Source organism: Arachis ipaensis, chromosome B7 (genome assembly GCF_059453495.1).
Source record: "Arachis ipaensis isolate K30076 ecotype BB chromosome B7, ASM5945349v1, whole genome shotgun sequence".
Classification (NCBI taxonomy): Eukaryota; Viridiplantae; Streptophyta; class Magnoliopsida; order Fabales; family Fabaceae; genus Arachis; species Arachis ipaensis.
Window position 1 is genome coordinate 128,818,001 of NC_142442.1, and position 14,933 is coordinate 128,832,933.

Sequence of the window (14,933 nt, forward strand, 5' to 3'; positions counted from 1 at the left end):
CTATCGTACTTAATTCAGTTAAGTCAGAATAAAGGGGTGACCCATGACAATCACCCACTATCTTCGTTACTCGCTTAGCCAAGATCCGCGTGCCTGACAACCACAAGCGGTCTACATGATGTTAAACGTAGTCATTGGACGACAGTCGGAGTATAGTCTCTTGGGTCTCTGATCCACGGATTTGACTTGCCTCTCCTGAGAAAATAGCATTCGAATCCATGAGATTAGAATCTTCGTGGTAGATGCTAGAACCACTTGGCAGCATTCCTGAGATCCGGAAAGTCTAAACCTTATCTGTGGTATTCCGAGTAGGATCTGGGACGGGATGACTGTGACGAGCTTCAAACTCACGAATGTTGGGCGCAGTGACAGTGTGCAAAAGGATAGAGAGATCCTATTCCGACACAAGTGAGAACCGACAGATGATTAGCCGTGCAGTAGCTGTGCCTGGTATTTTTCATCCGAGACGAGAGATCCGACAGTTGATTAGCCGTACAAAAACCCTACCTGGACCATTTTCACTGAGAGAGCACGCATGATTGGATGAAGACAATAGGAAAGCAGAGATTCAGAAGAAACAAAGCATCTCCAAACACTTATCTGAAGTTCCCACCAATGAATTACATAAGTATCTTTATTTTAATTCACGTTTTATTTATCTTTCAATTATCAAAACTCATAACCAATTGAATCCGCTTGACTAAGATTTACAGGATGACCACAGCTTGCTTCAAGCCGGCAATCTCCGTGGGATCGACCCTTACTCGCGTAAGGTTTTATTACTTGGACGACCTAGTGCACTTACTGGTTTGTTGTACCGGAGTTCTGAAAAGTGTGATCACAATTCCGTGCACCAAGTTTTTGGCGCCGTTGCCGGGGATTCAAGTTTGGACAACTGACGGTTCATCTTGTTGCTTAGATTAGGTAACCTTCTTTCTTGTTTCAACCTTTATTTTCTTTTCAAAAAGTTTTTAAAAATATTTCAAAATTGTTTTTTCTTTTTCATTTTTCCAAAATTATTCTTGAAAAAAAAATTATATAAAATAAAAAAAAGTTTTCGAAAAAAAATGTTCTTAAGAATTTTTAAGAATGAATTCCACCTTAGAGCTCCATCATGATATGTTAAAGCTTGGCTGGCTATTAAGCCATGTCTAATCTTTTGGACTGAAACTTCCACTTATCATTGCAGCCATTGGAGGAGCCTTTGGATTCTCATTTATAATTCTGTGCTAAAGCATGGCTGGCCATTTGGCCATGTCTAATTCTTTTGGACCGAAGCTTTAGACTAACATTGCATGAATCCTGGAATTCTTATTAAAAATTTTGAATTTCTTTATTTTCTTTTTCCAAAAATAATTTCGAAAAAAATACAAAAAAAAATTAATAAAATCATACAAAAACCAAAAAATTTTTGTGTTTCTTGTTTGCGTCTTGTGTCAAATTTTAAGTTTGGTGTCAATTGCATTTTTTTTATTTTCTTAAAATTTTCAAAAATATGTTCTTGATGTTCATCATGATCTTCAAATTGTTCTTGGTGTTCATCTTGACATTCAAAGTGTTCTTGCATGCATTATTTGTTTTGATATTAAATTTTTATGTTTTGTTTCATTTTGTTGTTTTTCTCTCTCCTCGTTAAAAATTCAAAAGTAAAAAAAATATATTTTCCTTATTCTTCTCATAATTTTCGAAATTTTGAGTTGACTTGGTCAAAAATTTTTAAAATTTAGTTGTTTCTTGTTAGTCAAGTCAAAATTTCAATTTAAAAACTTTATCTTTTCAAATCTTTTTCAAAATCAATTCTTTTTCATTTTTTTATGATTTTCGAATTTCATTCTTAAAATTTTTCAAAATCTTTTTCATTTTTCTTTTAATGTTTTCAAAAATTTTAAAACTAAATTTTCAAAATCTTTTTCTTAATTTTATTTCATATTTTCGAAAATCCTTGCTAACAATTAATGTTTTGATTCAAAAATTTCAAGTTTGTTACTTTCTTGTTAAGAAAGGTTCAATCTTTAAATTCTAGAATCATATCTTTTAGTTTCTTGTTAGTCAAGTCATCAACTTTAATTTTAAAAATCAAATCTTTTTAATTTCTTTTTCAATTCTTTTTCAAAATAAATTTCAATCATATCTTTTTAAAATTTTAATTTCAAAATCTTTTTCTAACTTCTTATCTTTTCAAAATTTATTTTCAAATCTTTTTCAACTAACTACTTGACTTGTTTGTTTTAATTTTAAAAAAGTTTACTATTTCTTATCTTTTTCAAAACCACCTAACTACTTTTCCACTTCTAATTTTCAAAAATCACTAACCACTTTTTCAAAAATCTTTTTAATTAACTAATTGTTTTAGTTTTTAATTTTCTTGTATTTCTTTTTCAAATTTTCGAAACTAACTTAATTAATTAAATAAAAATAAAAATATTTTTCTTTTCCCTCTTCTTAAAATTTGAATACTCTCTCTCTCATCTCTTTCTATTTATTTTATTTATTTACTAACATTTCTCTTCTACTCATCTAATAATTCGAACCCTCTCCTTCTCTCTGTGTTCGAATTCTTCTTATTCTCTCTCTACCTCATTCTTCTAATCTTCTTTTCCTCTGACACATAAAGGAATCTCTATACTGTGACATAGAGGATTCCTCTTCTCTCTTTGTTTTCTTCTTTTTCATATGAGCAGGAACAGGGATAAAGACATTCTTGTTGAAGCTGATCCTGAACCTGAAAGGACTCTGAAGAGGAAGCTAAGAGAAGCTAAAGCACAACACTCCGAAGAGGACCTTACAGCAAATTTTGAAAAAGAGGCAGACATGGCAGCCGAACCTGAGAACAATGGTGGAGATGCAAGGAAGATGCTTGGTGACTTTACTACACTAACTTCCAACTTCTATGGAAGAAGCATCTCAATTCCTGCAATTGGAGCAAACAACTTTGAGCTTAAGCCTCAATTAGTTTCTCTAATGCAGTAGAATTACAAGTTTTATGGACTTTTATTGGAAGATCCTCATCAGTTCTTAGCTGAATTCTTGCAAATCTATGACACTGTTAAGACCAATGGGGTTGATCCCGAGGTCTACAGACTTATGCTTTTCCCCTTTGCTGTAAGAGACAGAGCTAGGATATGGTTGGACTCACAACCTAGAGAAAGCCTGAACTCTTGGGAAAAGTTGGTCAATGCTTTCTTGGCCAAATTCTTTCCACCTCAAAAGATGAGCAAGCTTAGAGTGGAAGTCCAAACCTTCAGATAGAAGGAAGGTGAATCCCTCTATAAAGCTTGGGAAAGATACAAGCAATTGATCAGAAGGTGTCCTTCAGACATGCTTTCAGAATGGAGCATCTTAGGTATATTCTATAATGGTCTATCTGAATTGTCCAAGATGTCATTGGACCACTCTGCTGGTGGATCTCTTCATCTGAAGAAAACACCTGCAGAAGCCCAGGAACTCATTGAAATGGTTGCAAATAACCAGTTCATGTATACTTCTGAAAGAAATCCTGTGAATAATGGGATGACTCAGAAGAAAAGAGTTCCCTATTGAGAAACCAAAGGAATCTGAGGCTCATATAGAGACCATAGAGATTCCATGGAACTTAATGCTGCACTTCATGAGCTCTGATGAAGATTCTTCCTCTGATGAGGATGAAGATCTTGTTGAAGAGCAAGTTGCTCGGTATCTTGGAGCAATCGTAAAGCTGAATGCCAAGCTATTTGGTAATGAGACTTGGGAGGATGGACCTCCATTACTCATTAAGGAATAAATACCTTGGTTCAGCAGAAATTACCTCAAAAGAAATCGGATCCCGAAAGGTTCTTAATTCCTTGCACCATAGGCACCATGACCTTTGAGAAGGCTCTGTGTGACCTTGGTTCAAGTATTAACCTCATACCACTCTCTGTAATGGAGAAACTGGGGATCTTTGAGGTACAAGCTGTAAGAATCTCATTAGAGATGGCAGACAAATCAATGAAACATGCTTATGGACTTGTATATGATGTCTTAGTAAAGGTTGAAGGCCATTACATCCCTGCTGAATTCATAATCCTAGACATTGGGAAGGATGAGGATGAATCCATCATCCTTGGAAGACCCTTCCTAGCCACAGCAAGGGCTGTGATTGATGTGGACAGAGGAGAGTTAGTCCTTCAATTGAATGAGGACTACCTTGTGTTTAAGGCTCAAGGATCTTCTTCTATAAACATGGAGAAGAAGCATGAAAAGCTTCATCCAATTCTCTCCATACAAAGTCAAGCAGAGCCCCTACATTCAAACTCTAAGTTTGGTGTTGGGAGGCCACAATCATGCTCTGAGTATCTGTGAAGCTCTGCAAGAGCTTACTGTCAAGCTATTGACATTAAAGAAGCGCTTATTGGGAGGCAACCCAATCTTATTTATCTATGTTAATTACTTTTTTATTTCATTTTCCATTGTTATTTTATATTTTCTTTAGGTTGATGATCATGTGGAGTCACAAAAACAGCTGCAGAATTAAAGCGGAATCGAAAACAGCATCAAAAACAGCACACCCTGGAGAACAGCCTTACTGGCGTTTAAACGCCAGTAAGGATAGCAGAATGGGCGTTTAACACCTAGTCTGGCGTTTAACGCCAGAAAAGGGTGTCTGGCTGGCGTTAAACGCTAGAAAGGGGCATCAGCCTGGCGTTTAACGCCAGGAAAGGCAGGTGAGCTGGCGTTAAACGCCAGAAATGGCACACAGAGGGCATTTAAATGTCAGAAAGGTGCAGGGACCAGAATTTCTTGACACCTCAGGATCTGTGAACCCCACAGGATCCCCACCTATCCCAACTCACTCTCTCTCCTTTTCATACCTTTCCATAACACTCTTCCCCAAAATAACCTCCACCAATCACCTCCATTTCTCCTCCAAAACCATCATACAATCTACCTACCCCCACCCATTCAAATTCAAACCATCTCCCTCCCAAACCCAACCCCTATTACAAGAATTCCCTCTCCACTCCACTCCTATACAAGCCCCTCATCACTCCTTCATTTTCACACATCATAACTACCTAAAACCCCCCTAGCCGAACCATTCACACACCTCTATCTCCTACATCTCTTCTTATTCTAATCCTTTCTTTCTTCTTTTGCTCGAGGACGAGCCAACCTTTTAAGTTTGGTGTGGAAAAAAACTCTACTTTTTGTTTTTCCATAACCATTAATGGCACCTAAGGCCGGAGAAACCTCTAGGAAGAGGAAAGGGAAGGCAATTGCTTCCAACTCTGAGTCATGGGAGATGGAGAGATTCATCTCAAAAGCCCATCACTAGAAAGAGGATGGAGCAAACAAGAGAGCCCACTCATGGACCTCAACAAGAGCGTAAGGAAGTCCCTCATCAAGAAATCCCTGAGATGCCTCAAGGGATGCATTTCCCTCCACACAACTATTGGGAGCAACTCAACACCTCTTTAGGAGAATTAAGTTCCAACATGGAGCAACTAAGAGTGGAGTACCAAGATCACTCCATCATCCTCCATGAAATCAGAGAAGACCAAAAGGCCATGAGAGACGAGCAACAAAGGCAAGGAAGAGACATAGAGGAGCTCAAGAACTCCATTGGTTCTTCAAGAGGATGAAGAAGCTACCATCACTAAGGTGAATCCGTTCTTTAATCTCCTTGTTTAGTTTCTTTTCTGTTTTGGGATTTTATGCTTTATGTTTTGACTATGTTTGTGTCTTCATTACATGATCATTAGTGTTTAGTGTCCATGTCTTAAAGCTATGAATGTTCCATGAATCTTTCACCTTTCTTAAATGAAAAATGTTTTCTGAAAAATAAAAAGAAGTACATGAATTTCAAATTCTATCTTGAAAATAGTTTAATTATTTTGATGTGGTGGCAATACTTTTTGTTTTCTGAATGAATGCTTGAACAGTGCATATTTTTTATAGTGAAGTTTATGAATGTTAAAATTGTTAGCTCTTGAAAGAATAATGAAAAAAGAAAAATGTTATTGATAATCTGAAAAATCATAAAATTGATTCTTGAAGCAAGAAAAAGTAGTGAAAAACATAAAGCTTGCGAAAAAAAATGGCAAAAAATAAAGAAAAAGAAAGAAAAAGAAAAAGCAAGCAGAAAAAGCGAAAAGCTCCTTAAACTAAAAGGCAAGAGAAAAAAGCCAATAACCCTTTAAACTAAAAGGCAAGGGTAAAAAGGATCCAAGGCTTTGAGCATTAATGGATAGGAGGGCCCAAAGAAATAAAATCCTGGCCTAAGCGGCTAAGTCAAGTTGTCTCTAACCATGTGCTTGTGTCATGAAGGTCCAAGTGAAAAGTTTGAGACTGAGTGGTAAAAGTTGTGATCCAAAGCAAAAAGAGTGTGCTTAAGAACTCTGGGCACCTCTAACTGGGGACTCTAGCAAAGCTGAGTCACAATCTGAAAAGGTTCACCCAGTTATGTGTTCGTGGCATTTATGTATCCGGTGGTAATACTGGAAAACAAAATGCTAAGGGTCACGGCCAAGACTCATAAAGTAGCTGTGTTCAAGAATCAACATAATAAACTAGGAGAATCAATAACACTATCTGAATTCTGAGTTCCTATGGATGCCAATCATTCTAAACTTCAAAGGATAAAGTGAGATGCCAAAACTATTCAGAAACAAAAAGCTACTTGTCCTGCTCATCTAATTGGAACTAAGCTTCATTGATATTTTGAAATTTATTGTATTTTATCTTCTTTTTATCCAATTTTGTTTTTAGTTGCTTGGGGACAAGCAACAATTTTTAAGTTTAGTGTTGTGATGAGCGGATAATTTATACGCTTTTTGGCATTATTTTTACATAGTTTTTAGTATGTTTTAGTTACTTTTTATTATATTTTTATTAGTTTTTATGCAAAAATCACATTTCTAGACCTTACTATGAGTTTGTGTGTTTTTCTGTAATTTCAGATATTTTCTGGATGAAATTGAGGGACCTGAGCGAAAATCTGATTCAGAGGCTGAGAAAGGACTGCAGATGCTGTTGGATTCTGACCTCCTTGCACTCAAATGCGTTTTTCTGGAGCTACAGAAGTCCAATTGGTGCATTCTCAATTGGGCTGGAAAGATAACATTTTGGGCTTTTCAGCAATGTATAATAGTTCATACTTTGCCCGAGATTTGATGGCCCAAACTGGTGTTCAACGCCATCCAGAGACCCTTTTTCTGGCGTAAAACGCCGGAACTGGCACCATAACTGGAGTTAAACTCCCAAACTGGCATCCAAGCTGGCGTTTAACTCCAGAAAAGGCCTATGCACGTGTAAATCTCAATTCTCATCCCAAGCACACACCAAGTGGGGCCCGAAAGTGGATTTCTGCACTCTCTGCACTTAGTTACTCAATTTCTGTAATCCTTAGTAACAAGTTTAATATAAATACTAGTCTTTCCTATTGTATTGGGGATAAGCTTATGCCATTTTTCACATTTGGGAGGCTGGACATTCGGCCATGCCTAGACCTTTTTCTCTTATGTATTTTCCAACGGTGGAGTTTCTACACTTCAAAGATTAAGGTGCGGAGCTCTGCTGTTCTTCATGAATTAATGTAAGTACTATTGTTTCTCTTTCAATTCACGCTTACTTCTTCTCTAAGATATACTCTCGTACTTAATTTAGTTAAGTCAGAATGAAGGGGTGACCCGTGACAATCACCCACTATCTTCGTTACTCACTTAGCCAAGATCCGCGTGCCTGACAACCACAAGCGGTGAACAAGATGTTCAACGTAGTCATTGGACGACAGCCGGAGTATAGTCTATTGGGTCTTTGATCCACGGATTTGACTTGCCTCTCCTGACAACAGAGCATTCGAATCCGTGAGATTAGAACCTTTGTGGTAGAGGTTAGAACCAATTGGCAGCATTCCTGAGATCCGAAAAGTCTAAACCTTGTCTATGGAATTTCGAGAAGGATCTGGGACGGGATGACTGTGACGAGCTTCAAACTCACGAATGTTGGGCGCAGTGACAGTGTGCAAAAGGATAGAGAGATCCTATTCCGACACAAGTGAGAACCGACAGATGATTAGCCGTGTGATAGCTGTGCCTGGTATTTTTCATCCGAGACGAGAGATCTGACAGTTGATTAGCCATACAGAAACTGTACCTGGACCATTTTCACTGAGAGGATGGATGGTAGCTATTGACAACGGTGATCCACCAACATAAAACTTGCCATGGAAGGGAGCACGCATGATTGGATGAAGACAATAGGAAAACAGAGGTTCAGAAGCAACAAAGCATCTCCAAACGCTTATCTGAAATTCCCACCAATGAATTACATAAGTATCTTTATTTTAATTTACGTTTTACTTATGTTTCAATTATCAAAACTCATAACCAATTGAATCCACCGAACTAAGATTTACAGGATGACCATAGCTTGCTTCAAGCCGGCAATCTCCGTGGGATCAACCCTTACTCGCGTAAGGTTTTATTACTTGGACGACCCAGTGCACTTGCTGGTTAGTTGTACCGGAGTAGTGAAAAGTGTGATCACAATTCTGTGCACCACTCCTCAATTGCTTGAAACTTGAATTTCATAATACAATTAGTTTAGAACTCTAAAGTGTACTTTGGTTTTGGTTTTGCAACTGCGTTCTAAGAATTTAATTTTATATGAATTTCTAAAAATCGGCTATTGATTTAGTGCATTTCAGAAAAACAGCAAGCTGCAACCAATTTAAAAAATCATATAAAATCCATCTTTGGTTGGATTCTCCTAAATTTTGGTGTGGTTGAACTAGAGTTACCGATATTTCACCCAGTTCAAGTCCCAGAGCATTTTCACTTCTTGAGAAAAAGTTATACCTCTCGAAATATGGTTTGGTTTTAAGAAAAGGGTGTTGTCACAACAGTGAACAGCTTTGCTTCCAGAAGGCACAACTTTCTCTACAAAACTCGAATTGTCCTAAAATTTGAACATAAAATACTAGACATCCTAATATTTCACCTTTATTTAGTTTCACCTCCAAAGAGTTTCAGAATATTGAGATATGTGGTTTTGAAGTTGCTGTTCCAGAATTCAGACAGCATTCTTTCTGCAGAAAATGACCATTTTCTAAAACTCATATCTCTCAAACCACACATCGGAAAATTCTGAAATTTTAGGGAAACAATCTAGACATCTCAAGATTTCATATAAAAATAATGTTACTCATTTTAAGTGGCTAGATTGCTCCCAGTTTTGTTCACAATGTGCTGCTCGAAACTGCATAATTCTGCAATATATAACCTTGGGTTTTGAGAGGTCAAAAATTGATTTCTAACTTTTCACTCACTCTAACCTTGCATTCTAACTTTATTTTACCTATTGTGACTTGTTAGAAAGATTAAATCAGCCCCAAGTGCTCAAGATTAATAAATGAGTAAACAAAATTAAAAAGAACATAACAAAAAATTATGATAAATAGTAGTGTAAACAAACATTGAGAATTGAGATAGTTTTCGCTTAACCACTAGTCGTTAATGTGATGTGCAACTTCTCCGGGATGATTTACTACACAATTAAACTATGCTGATGTCTTACCGTGCAGGCAGAGTAAAATGCAGGAGAATCCAGTGTGAAGCCAATCTTTAGCAATGCCTGGAAACAGATTAGGCAAAGTTATTTAGAGTTGCATCCAACATTACACATAAACTAAGGAACTGAACATTTTGTTAATACAGTTTGGGAAGTACTAATAAGAACCATAAGCTCGTCTGGCTAAGCAACACTAGTGACACGATAAACAGAACATCTTTGAAATCATTTTTAAAATATACCTCGAAAACATCATCAAGGACAAGAAAGCCACAACCCTTGCATCAATGAACCGAACAAGAAGTGTTATACTACCAAACCAAGTGATCAGCCAAGCAGTGGATCTTTAAAACTAAACTTGTTTCGATATGACCACAGAATCATATTGACAAGCTAGAGTTTAGACATAACAAGCTATAAACCACAGTAATATCAATCCAAGATAAGCATGAATTGATTGATTATAAACCCTTCATGTTATTAGTTTCTTTCCTATAAGATCATTCACAATGTAATTGGCTACAATAATATCACTCGAAACTACATGCAAGGTGAAGTTCTGAAAACAAATAAACAGAATGCAACAAAAGTATATAAATAAACCAATCACCTCTCAAGATCAGAAAATGCATGTTGAACCTAAAGAGCCATTTATAGTGGTTACTAGAATCAAAGTACTTAATATCAAATATAGGTTAATGACAATAACCTCACATATCAAATGCATAATAGAGAAACACTAACCTTAATAAGGAACTTGTTGAGTGCAACAAATTCTAGAGCAAACCATTTATGAGTAAGTTAGAATGAGCTAGAACATGTTTCAATTCTACTATAAATAAACTCCAACAAGTGAAGCCCCATATATGAAAGAACACTAATTTCCAACTTTCAAGATAGTATTTGATCATTGATGTAAATTTCAGCTTCTTTTTACAACATAGTGAGTTAAGCATAGAGTGCAATGGCATTGGCATATACCTTCATAGCTGATAGTACCATTCCTATCAAAATCATGCATCCTACACAACTATATGAACAAAAAAGAAAGGAATTAGATTATGAATGGAGAAAATTGAAACATAATAGCATTTGAACTATGAATTGGTGACTGAGAGTGGGAGAGGGGAGGAGCGCGGCGGTGAGAGGGGCGGAGCATGGCAGACGGCGGTGATAGAAGAGGTGGCAGAGAATCTGAAATTTGGGTTTCAGAATTTGATTCAGAGGGAGTGACAGCAAAGGTTAGGGAATTAGGGTTTCTGGTCATATGTATATAATAAGGTAGGAAATGGGTACGCTTTTAAAAAGTGACGAAAAAGAAAAAAAAGTCACGCTTTAAAAGCGTGCCAATTGACCTCTATCGGCACTCTTTTGTAGGAGGTCTAAATAAATACAGGATATGGACACGCTTTAAAAAGGTGACTATTAGAAGGCAAACTAGCCACAATTTTCAAGCGTGTCGGTTTTCCTCTATGGCCACGTTTTTCAAGCGTGGCAAAAAAAGTGTGGCCAAATCTCAAATAAATGGCCACCTTCGTAAAAGCGTGCCTATTTCTTTCTATAACCACGCTTTTCAAGCGTGACAAAAAGAAGTGTGCCCAAATCACAAATCAGTGGCCACCTTTTAAAAGGCATGACCATTAACCACTTTTGGCCACGCTTTAAAAGCGTGGCAAGAAAAAATATACCGACAAACCTTTTTTCTTGTAGTGTGCACCGTTAATTGGGAAATTAAGTTGCAAGACGGTGAAGTGGACCACTAAAAATAAGACTGATGCTGGTAGCATCAAGAATGGTAAGGTTTTTCTCATTCTTCCATAAGCTTACATTAAGATGATCAAGTTGAAGCTTACTTGTTTACTTTTTTATTTTTTGTTTTAATTTAATTTTAAGATTTTTTGAATAACAATACTGGAAATAATAATGGTGATCAAAATAAAAAAATGTTATAAAATGAAGATGAAGAAGAAAGAAAAAAATGAGAGAAATATTTACGAATTTTTTAATGGAATTAATATTTTGGTAGTTTTGCCAAATAAAAATAAAGTTTGATGGTTATCAATTTTATTTAGATTTTTTATGGCTAATTTTGTCGGCATCCAAGTATTCTATGGCGAAAAATATTATTTACTCTAAAACTAATTTATATAAATAGAGTTAAAATATATTTTAAATGTTACTGATAAAAATAATATAAATAAAATATTAAAATATTTTAAAAACATTAGTAACAAAACATATTTTTATGCAAAAGTAAAATTATTAAATATTAGGTCTGGTTTTAAATAAAATAATGGATTTAACTCTATCGCTTGTTGTATACAACCATGCTCCATATTAAATAAAAACATAACAATAAAGTAACTATTCAAATTTTCATAAGCCAAACCAAATGGTCTTTTGGCCTCTTTGAAAAATAAAAAATGATCCACTAATTTTTTTTCTACATAAACATTTTTTTATTCAAAAAGAAGGAAAAAAGAACAATAAACAATAACATCACTCCAGCTAGCTAATATCTCTTTCTATAAATATAATAGAGTTCTTATACACTATTATGCAATTTGTTCCGTCTTCACAAAACATATTAAAGAGACAATGGAGTTGAAGTTTATGTTGGTGAAGGTAGCAATCTTGTTGGTTTTCCTAATGGAATTTTGTGCCAATAATCATATTGCTATTGTAGCTGGTCGTCTTATCATTCCAACCTTGACCATGATCTCACATTCAAAGGCTTCAAGCAATGATAACGGTTATGCAATAAATCGGCACGATCGCAATCACAAAGCACTAAACAAAATACCAAAGCAACAAGCACCGAAAGCACCAAAAGAGTGTCCTCCAAGTTGGTGTCATAAGAAGGCTAAAGGGCGATTCCAGTATATAGAATCGTGCATATGTTACTAATGGCTAATTAATGGGACAAGCCAAGAACGTGACTTAATTACCTCTTGTTTGATTTTCATGGCTGGAAATTTTAAAATATTTAAATAAAAATGACCTTGCGTTGTTTCATCATGTTGGTCATTTTTATTTTTGTTAGAAATAGCGGTGCTTTTTTTTGTGACTGAAAAATATAAAAAACGAACAAACAAACAAAAAACAAAAATAAGGAACTACTCAAGAAGAAGAATAGTCCTGCTAGATGCTATTCTCAAACTCCTTCCAAGGCAACAGAAGCTCCACTTGGTGAGAATGGGTTCTCATTGTCATTTTCGCCATGATATCTGCCACTGTATTTGCATCTCTCATGATCAACTGGAGATCAACACGCCATTTCCAAAAACATAATATTTTGGGATTTTTAACACTAGAGGATCCACAAAACCAGAACAATCCTGATAATTATTGACCAGAGTAAAGGCCTCCATACAATCTATCTTACAAATAACATCTCGTTGCTCCAAGTCCTAAGCTAGAAGAATTCCTCTCCAAATAGCAAACAACTCTCCATGCAGAATATTTTGACTTTCAATTGTTCACAAACAGTCTCGATGCCAGCTTTCTTTCCAATCTCTGCTAACACAGGCATAGCCAACCCGAGCACCAATACCAAGATAACTAGTGACGCGAGAATTATTGTTAGTATAGAATTTCACAAAATATAGGTTCGTTGCAAGTATAGCCCAAATCAACAACTAACTCCCACCATCAAAGTTTAAATTTCCAAATAAAAATAACCGAAAGTAATTAAACCTCGGGTCGTCTTTCCTAGGAATGCAATTAAGGTGTCACACTCTTCGTTGTGAGAAAAGGGGGGGGGGTTTCAAGTAAGAAACGGAAAGATTAAAAGAACTAAGAAATAAAAGAACTAAGAAGAGATCAAAATTGAAATTAATGCAACTAAAAAGGAAGTAAGGTCAAAACTAGTGAAAATACTATAAATGCATAAAAGAGCCTTGACTTGGGAATGAGAATTAAGGAATCCTATCATCGTCATAACCACAACTATGGCAACTATGATGAGTCAATCTCGCTTCGTCAATCCCTAACATCGAGGAGTAAGTCAAGCAAGCATAATTGACCTTAATCCATAAGTCCTAGCTAACTTACCAATTAACTTGGTAAAAAGCTAGCATCAATAGAAACAAGAGCCAACTAACTACCCAAGAATTACCACTAAATATTGGACATTATGACTCTAGTATCCTAGGAACTCATTTCCCAAGCCAAGGTGTGAAAATCTACTCAAAATCTATAGTTGACATTTTCACAAACACCTTGTAGGCATAAAAACAATACATGGTAAATTGTAAAAGAAAACAAAAACTATAACCAAACTATTCACAATATCAACAATAAATATTCAAACAAGCAAAGAGAAATCATAAAACATTAAATTCATCAACCAAAACTTCAAGAAATCAAAATTGCATATATTAACAAAGTGACTTAAAATAGAAGAAAATGTAGCAAGAGTAGTGAAATTAAAAAGGAAATTAAAGAGTACCTATAATGAGATAGCAAAATCCAAGACCAAGATTGAACTATAAAATGCTACAATGGAAATTAAAGTAAACCCTAAGAGAGAATTATCTAATCTACACTACTTCTACTCCTACTCCTAATTATGTATGTAATGAGGCCTCCTAAACTAGTCTAACCTCATGAAAACTTGTCCTTGATAAGGAATGAAGTCCCATTCATATAGCACTCAATTTCAGCTTCAGCACATTCAAAACTCCAAAATCACGAGCCACGTGCCTCATTAATGAAGTCACGCGCTGGTACCTGTGTGTACGCGCATATGTGTGCGTATGCACACTTGCTGAATCTTCTACTTGTGCGTACGCACATTGATTTGTGCATACATAGAGGGGTTTGTGCGTACGCACAGCTTGGCTATGTGCTTCTCCTTTGTTTTCTTCATCTGTTCTCGCTTTTTGCATGCTTCCTTCCACTTTCGCCTAACCATTCTTGCCTATTGGACTTGAAATCACTCACAAAACATATCAGGGCATCGAATGGAACAAAAGTGGGATTAAAATTATCAATTTAGGCACAAAAATGCATGTTTTCACATTTAGGTCCAAATTAGGAAGAAATCACAAAAGTATGGTATTTTGGTGATTAAGTGTGAGTTTATGTGATGAAATCCATCCAATTTAATCCAAAATTTATCGTCAAATATGGACTCATCAATTTTCCCACACTTAAACAATAGGATGTCCTCATGCTAAACACAAACAAGGAGAATTATCAAAAGGGTAACAACTTATTGAATGCAACTATCTATATGCATGCAAGTATACTATATCCTATCTATATCTATCTATACTATAATTTACTATTGATTTGGTGAAAACAAACCAACAAATTTCCAAGCAAGTATATGAACATATAGGGCAAAGCAAGGAAATAATTCAATGCAATCACAATCTAAAGAATTGATTCAACTCATCAAA